Source organism: Dromiciops gliroides, chromosome 5, assembly GCF_019393635.1.
Source record: "Dromiciops gliroides isolate mDroGli1 chromosome 5, mDroGli1.pri, whole genome shotgun sequence".
NCBI classification, from domain to species: Eukaryota; Metazoa; Chordata; class Mammalia; order Microbiotheria; family Microbiotheriidae; genus Dromiciops; species Dromiciops gliroides.
The window spans coordinates 194,468,003-194,479,310 of NC_057865.1; the positions used below are offsets into that span (position 1 = coordinate 194,468,003).

The 11,308-nt window shown below is 39.6% G+C and overlaps 1 protein-coding gene across 1 annotated transcript in view; it reads right to left on the reverse strand.

Moving 5' to 3' along the window:
- Positions 1 to 10,743, reverse strand: part of GPRC5A (G protein-coupled receptor class C group 5 member A) — a 33,125-nt gene extending 22,382 nt beyond the window's left edge. The window contains exon 1 of the mRNA XM_043968155.1: positions 10,649 to 10,743. The gene's annotated coding sequence lies outside the window, so the exon portion shown is untranslated. The remainder of the gene's footprint in view (positions 1 to 10,648) is intronic.
- Between the last annotated feature and the right edge of the window lie 565 nt (positions 10,744 to 11,308).

The following is an 11,308-nucleotide window of genomic DNA, read 5'->3' on the forward strand; positions in this document are numbered from 1 at the left end:
TTTCCATTTTTGCTTAATTTTTTGTTTTTAGAATATTGGAATTAATTGTTCTTTGAATATTTCACAATATTCAATAGTAAATCAATACAATACAATCTAATCGACATTTAGCAAGTGTCTACATCATGCTCTAAGCACTATGGATAAAAAAAACAAAAAGAAAAACAGTCCTTGAACTCAATGAGTTTATAATCTAAAGGGCAAAACAACATACAAAAAGAGGTAGGAAAGTGGAGTAGACAGGGTTGGGGAGGAGATACCAAAGGGTATCCTTGAAGTTGAAACCAGGCAGGGCAGCAGATACAAGGTAGATTAATCTAAGGGCAGTTTCTGCCCTTTTTAAATATAGGCATTGGGAGGAGTGTGATACTCCACTCTCTAGCCTCCAAACAGAGGGGAGAAAAACTGAAGGAGGTACAATCAGTCAAAGCTTGAGTTAGCAGCATGGTGAAGTTGAAGAGTGGATGAGCTGTCAATCATCTAGCTCTAGTTTGTTATTTTTTTCTTCTCTTTGGGAATTTATTCATGGATTGTTCAATTTTTATTTCTGAAACTGTTCACTTAAATTCTCCATTTCTTCTGTTAATCTGGATGTTGTTTTTTAAAAATATTCATCCATTTCATCTATTAACAGTTTTATTGACATGTAATTGGGACATTTTCTGATATTTCCTTTATATAATTTTCTATTGTTGTGAATTATTTTTCATTTTTTGATATTGATAATTTTGTTTTTCTCTCCTCTACTTTAAAAATCAAACTAATTATATACTATTCATTTTTAATTCTTTCAGTTTCATTTATTAATTTAATTTTTGTGTTCAATTTTGTTAATTTCTTTGGTTTTCAGAAAATTTTACTTAATTTTTAAGCTGGAGGTTTTTGATATAACTCTTTTCTAGTTTTTTAGTGGCATGAACAATTTATTGATCCATTCCTTCTCTCTCAAGTTGATGAAAGCATTTAGACATGTATATTTTTTCCCCTAAAGCTGCTTTGGCTGATACGTTGTCCACTGTTATCTTTTTCTTTGATGAAACTTTCTGTTGTTTTTAATGATTAGGATTAAATGATCTAGTCTCAAATTTTTAATCCTTTCTTCAAAGGGTCTTTGTTCATAATATTTCTGCTTTTCTGCATTTGTGAGGGTTTTATGTCCTAATACATAGTTAGTTTTAGTAAAAGCACCATACACAGCTCATGAAGTTGTATACTCCTATTTGTTCCCATTCAGTAATGACCAAAGATCTATCATATATGCTTCCTAAAATTCTATCCTTAATTTTTTCTTATTTGTTAGCATCTAGATTTGAAAATAGTCAATTGAAGCCTCCTACTATTATAGTTTTACTGTCTCTCTCTCCCTATAATATGATTAACTTTTCTTTAAATGGTATGTCATTTGGTAAATAAATATTATTAATATTAAATATTAAGACTTGGTATTGATTCATTATCTATAGTGCATTGCTTATATAATGTAGTTTCTCCGTTTGACTTTTAATTAAGCCTATTTTTATTGTTGCCTTCTCTTAGATCACAATTGCTCCCCCTATTTTAAAAATTCAATTAAAGCATAATAAACTTTGTTTTAGCCCCTAATTTTAATTCTATATGAATCTGTTTCATATTGTTTCTTACAAACATTGCTGGGTTCTGCTTTCTAATGCACTCTGCTATACCCTTCCATGAGTAAGTTCATTCTATTCACTTTCACAGTTATGATTATTAATTGTATATTTCCTACCACCTTATCCTCATACTTTTTTGTCTCATGTCGCAAGATCTCTTTTTCTTTATCATGATTGCTGCTAAGTCTTACATGACCTTGACTATGGTTCAAGTTCAAAGGTACTTAAATTATTCCTTTATGGCTGGTTATAGTATTTTTTTTTCTTGGCCTGGAAGTTCTGGGTTTTAGCCATGACATTCCTGAATATTTTCATTTGGGAGGTTCTTTCAGTAGGTGACTGATAGATTCTATTTTCACATTGCCCTCTAAAAGATATGGTTGGTTTTTGTGTATGATTTTTAAAATATGGTATTAGGAATTTTTAAAAATAATTTTTCAGGTGGTATGCTGATTCTAAGATTATCTCTCCTTGACTTGTTTTCCAAGTGAGATTTTTTTTGGGGGGGGGTGGGACAACAGGGGTTAGGTGATTTGCCTAAGGTCAAGTGTCTGAGGCCAGATTTGAACTTAGGTCCTCCTGAATCCAGGGCCAGTGTTTTATCCACAGCACCACCTAGCTGCCCCCTCAGGTGAGATCTTTTTGATAGTATATATCTTATATTTTCTTCTATCTTTTCAACCTTTTGATTGTACTTGAATAATGTTTATTGTCTCATGGAGTCATTGATTCAGCTTTCTTTTTTTCTAATTATCAGGGAGTCTTATTCTTGGATACAGTTTGTTTCTTTCTGTTCTAAGCTATTAATCCCCCTCATTCTTTTCTCCATAGCTGTCGTTTTATTTAACATTACATTTTTTATTTCTTGCTTCATTTCTTCCAAGCACCCCTATGGTCTTTGTAGCCAAGTCATTTTTTTCTCTGATGCTCTATTTGGACTAGTATAGTCATTCTTTTTCTATGTTAACTTCTTGCATTTCTCTCAATCCATAGTATTTCTTCATTGTTTTTAGTGTTTTCTTCTGTTTACTCCTATCTCCAGCTTCACTTTCTGGATTGAGATTTGGTAGTTGGGTTGGACTCTGCTGTCTCATATTTTTAGATGAGATGGGCTGGCCCTACTTGTTCCTGGTTATGAGAGCTATTACTAGACCCTGCCCTCTGCAAAAATTCCTGAGTTTTTACTTCATCTCCTCCTGACTAGACTAGGATTTGGTTTCACCCCCTTTTCTAATTCCTTCTTCTTGCACTATCCCAAATCCAGAGTTGTCTCTTTTCCTTGCTGTGACCCTGATAAGCCCAAACTAAATATTGTCAATTGTGCTGGTAGCAGACCCTTAGAAAGAAACCAGGTGTTCACATCCCAGATGCTGCCCTAACCCTTTCTCCTGCTGTGTGTTGGGGAAAAGCTCTCTGATTGCAGCATTGCCTAGGTGCTAATCTGGTCCTGTTTTATGCTCTGGATCTGGAAGGACTGCCTGGTTCCTCTTTTGGGTACTGACCTGACCCTGTATCCTACAATGATTCAAGCAAGCTGCTTAGTCCCTGTACTGAGTCTGATCTAGCCCTGTCTCTGTCTGTATCTCATAAGAGTGTTTATGGGAACATCTGGGCTCCTAAATATCCTACCATGCTGCTATTTTCTCCAGAAATTGCTCAAACTCTTCTCATGATAAAATCTCTGAGGAAATTTTGGCCATACAAACTTACACTGGCCTCTTTTTGCTGAGCCCATCCAATCTTGAATTCAAGGTCCTTAATCAATGAGCTCTACTCATGTTAATATCATTATTCCTTCTAATATCTAGATCCTCATCAAGGGCTCTCTATTCTAGCCCCTAAAATCTATTTCTTTAAAAGGATATTTTAGAGTTAGAAAGGCTTTTAGAAATCATCAACATCCTACTCAGACAACTATACTCCTTTTTCTACATAAATCATTCCCCCTGCCTGGAATGTTCACTCTTTTTTTTTTTCCCCCATCAATCCATGACAGCCTCCTTCTTTCAAAACCTGCCTCAAAACTTGCCTCCTTTACAACTGATTTCCAGATTAAATCCACCTCATTCAGCATCTCTAAGTTATCTAGTGTAAACTACTGTGTACTGTTTTGCCTTGAAATATGTTCCTTTGTGTTCACGTTTAACATAATCTGCAGTGGAAAGAGATTTGAAGTTAGAAGTCCTCAGTCTGAATCTTGGTTCTATAACTTTAATGTGTAATCCTGGGTAAATCATATGATCTCTCTGGGCCCTATTTTCCTTATTTATTTATTTTTTGTTGTTGTTTTTTGTTTGGTTGGGTTTTTTTTTGCAGGGCAGTGAGGGTTAAGTGACTTGCCCAGGGTCACACAGCTAGTAAGTGTCAAGTGTCTGAGGCTGGATTTGAACTCAGGTCCTCCTGAATCCAGGGCAGGTGTTTTATCCACTGTGCCACCTAGCTGCCCTAGTTTCCTTATTTGTAAAATGAAGAGATTGGTTTAGATGATCACTGAAGTATCTTCCAACACTTAAATACTATGATATGATTATCAGTGTTATCTTCCTAATTAACTGTTATTTCTTATACTATAAATTCAACTTTAAATCTCAAAGATTTTTAAGCACTTATTATGTACAAAGTACTATTCTCTTTTTTGTTTAATACATTGTTTTCTGCCTAGTGTATGCTCAGTGAATGTTAATGAGCTCATTGTTGTCCCTATAATTAAAGTCAGTTACTCATTAGTAACCATAAGTAATGGGGCAAAAGCATTTTGAAGTACAGTACCATATGTGCTGGGTATCAATCTCTGGAATTATATGGGGCAGGGGACCCCTCTGGACATTCCCCTACTCCAGATATTGGTATCATCTCTATGGAAATTTGAGATCCAAAGATGGGAAGTATCCAGAGAAATTCCTATAAGAATCCATTTATCAAACATTCATTGACACAAATGTTAACCCAGAAAGGCAACTAATAAAAAATGCCCAAATAATACAATAGGATTGAATTTCCTTACATATCACTTATGAGAAAATGATCTAGTAAAAGTCACCAAAAGATCAACTCTCTCTCCCAGATAACTGCCAATCTCATCAGAAATCAAACAGAGTAATATGGATTTGATTATTCAGAAGGGTTAAAAAGGAAGACACTGGAAAGCATTAGGAAAGAAATCAGTGATGAAACTCTTCCAACCAGTTCATGCTCTCCATTAGACATGAGCTTCCACCTCATCATATCAGACCCAGAATGACCTGTGTGTCCACAGTGAATGAAGTGATTGACAAAGAAGATCAGTATTTTCAGTGAACGGTGAAAAGGTGAGACTATGCAACACTGAGTTGAAGAACCTTTCATTGGTTCTATCAAACGATAACTGTTTGGGTTGTTGTGTGTGTGTGTGTGTGTATGTGTTGTTGTTGTTGTTGTTGTTGTTGTTTTTTGCTGAGTTTTAATAATTACTCTTCTAAGTTTAATATACTGTATTGGGATCTAGCCATGAAAGTGAAGTTTTAATCACTGGGGAACAGTGATAAAGTGAAGGCAGGCAGGAAGGAAAAAAGCATTTATTAAGTACTTACTAAATGCCAGGCCCTGTGCTTAGCCCTTTACAAATATTATCTCATTTAATCCAAACAACCACTCTAGGAGGTAGGTGCATTATTATCCCCATTTTACAGCTGAGAACAGTAAGTCAGATAGAGGTTAAGTGACACAGATTTGTGCTCAGGACTTCCTGACTCCAAGTCTAGTGCTTTGTCCTGTGCCACCTAGCTGTCCCTATTTGGGGGAGGGGAGGGGCAACGAGGGTTAGGTGTCTTGCCCAGGGTCACACAGCTAATAAGGGTCAAGTATCTGAGGCTGGATTTGAACTCAGGTCCTCCTGAATCCAGGGTTGGTGCTTTATCCACTATGCCACCTAACTGCCTGCCCCCAGCTGTCTCTATAAAGAAAAAATAATATCTAGCATTTATATAGCACTTTAAGGTTTGCAAAGTGTTTTTCAAATATAATCTCTGTAAGGAATTGTGATTTGGGGTTTTCATAACCCCATCTTTGCTTCATTATGGTCAGACTAAAAAGATGCAAGCTTTAAAAGCCTAAGAGAAGATGGGTGTGTACTTTAAGAAATTATAGAACAAACAACACAAAGAACATTTATTGAGTCAAAGTATCGAACTAAAGTACGGAACCCCCACCTAGGAGTTCCCCTAAGCCCACATGGGCCTGGCCAAATTATAATGGGGCCAGCCCAGGGGTATGTTAAACCAACTGGAGACTCAGCCTGGCTATAGAACCACCCTTCCTGTGAGAGAGGCAGGAAGAGGGAGAAAGTACTCAGAGAGGGATGGGGAAGGAAGGGAGAGAGGGAGGGAGACAGAGAGAGGGAGACAGAGAGAGAGACAGAGAGGTGCTGGGGGGGGGGTTGATCTTCGGATCTAACCAGGAGACACTGCAAAGCTGATTCTAATTAGAACTACAGATTCCAGGTGGTGGTGAGTTTGTGTTATTGAAGTTGAGGCTGGCTCATTAAGCCAGCTGAGCTGGAAACAAGTTGAGGGTTTGAGTTAGTTTCTGCTAGACCCAAACTGTTCTGAGTAGCTGAGGAAGTAGAGCTTATTTGAGGTACCTGGGGGCCTTTTTACCCTAGATATTTAGATTCTAACCATCTGGGAAGAGGGTTGTATTTTTCCCTTTCTCTATCCCCTTTCTCATTGTCCCTAGCTCTATTAATTTTACTTGTGTTGTAAATTTTGTTCCCATTAATAAAACCTGATTTGTTTGTGGAAAAGAGGCTGTTAATCTCCTTTCTTATTAGCCTGAAAGAAATAACTAAAAGAGAGGCAGTTTGGAGAAGGGGAAACTCTGGACCTAGAGGTCCCCCATTATTTTCTGAACCCCAATATTATGGCAAGCTGCCCAATTAACTCTCCCAATACTAAATTTGGCCCTAACATGTCCTTTTAACTACTATGGAAGGTAAATGCTATTATTGATCCCATTTTACAGGTGAGGAAACTGCGGCAGAGAACAATTAAGTGACTTGCCCAAGATTACATAGCTATAGTTAGTATATAGGGCAGGATTGGAACTTCCATCTTTCCGAATCAAGGCCCAGCTCTCTATCCAATGCACCACATAGCTCCCACAGCACCAGACGAAGCCAAAATGATGTAGTCTTGAATTCTGACTCTGATACTCACTGGTATGTGTGACAGTCATTTCCCTAGACCTCAGTTTCTTCAGATGTAAAATGAGTGGGGTTGGACTAGATGAACTCAAAAGTTTCTTCAGCTCTAAATCTCATATTCCTAAGAGCAAGTAGCCTCCAGAAACTAGTGGAGATGAGATCAATTCTAGAACCATTCTTGAACTACCCATCATTCCCACAGTTACCTTCCTATACATTGTGATGATTCAGTAAATACTTTGTAAAGCACCACTGTGTCTAGTGCTAGCACATCGTATCTCTCCCTTCCCCCATGTAAGGATTGGAATGATGCCACCTGCTGGAGATTTACTGTAGAAAAGCTCTGCCATGAAAGGAAGGTCTTTGAGAGCAAGACCATGCGTCTTTTCTTTGGCATCAGAAAGTGACGTTTGCTGGTAGGAGGATGAAGGGGGAGCCAGGCACTCTGTCTCTCTCTCTCTCTCTTCCCTGAGGACACCGGTGGAGAAGGGAGCTAGGAATGCACTCTCCCTTTAATAAATAGGAATCTAAACCTCTCTCACTCTTTACCAAATTCTTATTCTCCTTAATAAATGCTTAAAAGTCTAACTCTTGCTAAAGCTTAAAATTTATTGGCGACCACTCATTAGATATTTTAGACAGACTAGCTAGAATTTTAGCTTTATCACCCAGAACTGTGATATTTCTTCTCTTCTACATGTGAATTCTGAGGTGAGAATTCAAAAACCATTCCACCTTTCCTTCATATCTAGAAGTCAGAAGCATCGAACCTCCTTGGATTCTTAAACTAGGATTCCTCAAACTGAGGAATGAAGAGACCAGTGGGCATTTTGTGGAAAGTGGAAGGTGAGAATTAGATTCCTACAACTGTGCCTACTTTAAAAGACAAACCACTGCCACAAAAAAAAAAAAAAAAAACAGGAAAACTGCACCAGTAGAACTAAGTTCCATGGGGCAGCTAGGTGGCGCAGTGGATAGAGCACCGGCCCTGGAGTCAGGAGTACCTGAGTTCAAATCCGGCCTCAGACACTTAACACTTACTAGCTGTGTGACCCTGGGCAAGTCACTTAACCCCAATTGCCTCACTAAAAAAAAAAAAAAAAAGTCCCAAGCCCTGCCCTGGCTTGCAAGGAATTTCATATTCTGTGAGTGGCTTAAGTAAGACAATACAAATCTGAGGTGAATATGAAATATTTGTTTAGTAGTTCTACAAGGTGTTTAAAATATATGTTAATGCATGTTTATGAGTCTTTTTTCCCTTTAAGCAAGTCTTTTGTGGTTGAGGAAATAAATAGTTCTCCTATACCTGACATCTACTACTTTGTCCATTGAGTAATTTTTCTGGAAGGAATGGTTTTAATCCCTTTAGGGTAGACTGTAGACATGAGCCATACCTAAACTTTGTTAAAGGAGATTTTTCCCAGCAGTTCCACTCTGAGATGGGTGTATAATGAGTGATAGAGTAGGGGAAAAAGTCTGACTTCCCTCTCTTTGGGGCCATGCTTGCCCCAGGATTAAATCCAGTCTGTGTGAGTCTAGGGAGCCCTCTTTGTCTTGGGAGTGTGCACCTTGGGCTACAGGTGACAATATTTGAATACTAGAGCTGAAAGTATCCATAGAGGTTGTCTAATCCAGGGGTGTAAAACTCCTATGGAAAAGGATCTCTATAGTCCACACATTGATTTAGAAAACCACAATTTAACATTATCTATGCGGCACTGTATTTTTAATTTATTTTATTAAACATTTCCCATTTACATTTTGATCTAGTTTGGCCTCGGTTTAACTTCCTACACTTTGATCTAATCCAATATTCCATTGTCTATATGAGAAAAACTAAGCCTAGTGTCCAACTGCCAAAAATTACAGAGATAATTGAGGCAACTAGATAACTCAATGGAGGAGTCTGAAGACCTGAGTTCAAATCCAGCCTCAGACACTCACTAGATGTGTGACCCTGGTAAATCATTTAAGCTCTGTTTGCCTTAATCTACTGGAGAAGGAAATGGCAAATCACCCCATTATCTTTTTTTTTTTGGTGGGGCAGTGAGGGTTAAGTGACTTGCCCAAGGTCACATAGCTAGTAAGTGTCAAGTGTCTGAGGCTGGATTTGAACTCAGGTCCTCCTGACTCCAGGGCCGGTGCTTTATCCACTGCGCCACCTAGCTGCACCCACCTCCTACCCCCCAGTATCTTTTCCAAGAAAACTCCAGGGACAGCATGATCCATAGGGTCATGAAGAGTCAGACAGGACTCAAAAAACCCCCAGATAATGGTTAGCAGGAAAACTAGAACCTAGTTTCTTGACTCACGGGCCAGGGATTTTTCCACTAAACCACACTGAACTGCTATAGTTTGCTCAATTCTTCCCTTGGCCAGGTCCACTGTTTGGGTACTAAGAAACTGTGGGTTTACACACCTTTGGGAGGGACTCTTTTATGTACCCAAGGTATCACCTTGTGTCCCTTGCCTCTCTCTACCACAGAAGGCTAAAGCCAACACACACCTGGAGGGTGGGGCTTCGGTAGCTTCAGCAAGCTAATCCTCAGAATCTATTCTGATCCCCCTTCCTTAGGCCTCAACCCCTTAAGCACGCCTAGAAAGAGAATTTGGATTGACAAGAATATTCTCATCAACAAATTACTGCTCCCCCCCAAAAAAAAGTTAATTATAACAAATTACTGCTTACACTTACATATAGCACTTTGAAGCTTTCAAAAGTTTCACTCCATGAGTTGGCCTGTACTTGTCCTCTACAGAGAAAGATAGTCTGGTCAAAACACAGAGCTGGAAAGGGCCTCTACCCGTCACCTAGTCCATTCCTTCTCACATGAACTTCTCTTTAGGGATGCTTTTAGATTGACTTTAATTAGTTAGTAAAGGCAACTAATCAGAGCATTTCCAGCCATCAGCAGATAATCAGTTCATTGTAATCATTGTTTAGACAGTAATAACAGCATGGAGCATAACACATGGTATCTACAGCTAAATTTGTTTGCTCTCTTCTCCCCAACCCCATTCTGATTGTGATCTTTCAGCAAAGATTGCCTTTGCTTCTGCCAGTCAACAGGTTCAGAAGCAAGAGAGTCAACAGCACAAAAGTCCATTTTCATATCAGGGCATTTATATTAGCAGAACTGGATATCTACCCTCTGGGATCAAACTACACTCAAACTACAGGTAATGGGGATGGAAAGGGAAATTAAGACCTTCCTGTTTTAGGAAGAAAGATACTGTCTCTTCACCTTAAGCACAGTGAAGATTACAGTTTACTGGAAAATTTATTGGGAAAAGAAGACAGAAAAGAGTTGTGTAAAAAAAGCAATGGCACCAGGTTCCACCCACCACTATTTCACCCCTCTGTCCCCACCAAAAACTAACTCTGCACACTTCCCGGAAAGCTAAGAGCTTAAAATCCTTAAAAAACGGCAAGAAAAAAAAAAGTGACCTGGACCTCTACCTTGACCAAAGTTATGCTTTGGGAGTATAGGTTTCTTGCACCCTTTTCTCCATACTCAGAACTGCGTAGCCTGAGTTCGAGCAGAAATCAGCACCCTAGTTTTGTTTTGGATTTTACCTTACTTCTATCTTAGTCTTGGAAGTCCAGTCAAAAAAGTATCTAAGCTGAAATCAGCCAAATAAATTCTTTTTTTCCTTGAGAGTTTTTTTTCGCCCTGCCAGACTTACTACATTACAGGGATTTCTCCCCTCGTTTTCTTCGACCCCTCCCACGGTCCCCATCTTAGCATCCTGGTAGTGTATCTCAAATGCCAGGCGATTATTTAACTCTAGACGCTACAGGGTGGTAGTGGCCCCTCTGTGGGCCTGACTTACTTACCCTTGGCGCTGGGACGTAGCTTGAAGTTTGGGGGCAGTGAATTTAAGAGCTCCTTCCAGAAACGTTAGCCTCTAGCCTTATGCTCTCGGGCAGCAATCCCGCACTTGACCCCAGGAACAGTTATAAATGGAGCCCAAGACGGAAAGGGGCGGGGAGGGGAGGGGAGGGGAGGGAAGGACAGTCAAAGGGGGTGGCAGAAAGGGGGGAGAAGGACACGCCTACTCCAATTCCACTGTACTTCATGCTGTTATGAAAATAAAGTTCTGGTGCCAGAGAATGAACTCAAAACTTCTTGACGTAAGCTGCACAGTCACCCCCGAAAGGGTGGGGATGGAACCTTATTCTTTCCCAGCCCAGCTGAATCAAGTGCGATTCATCAGGCTGGCTCCCTTCCTCTGAGGGCCGGTCATTGAGCAGGAGGTGAAAGAGTGAGGTCCTGGAGCGAGCCGGCGGATAGCAATTCTCCTTATCATCTCTCTCATTACTAACTAGGCAAGGGGGGGAGACAGTTACACCTTCCAGAATCAGCCACAGCCAGTGCGCCCCGCCTTCTTTCCCATACTTCCCCAGTTTGTAGCTTTTATCCTCCCCCAGGGACACTGGCCCCTGGCAGATGCCGTACGAATATAATACGCAAGCTGTCACCCAAGCACCCCCTGT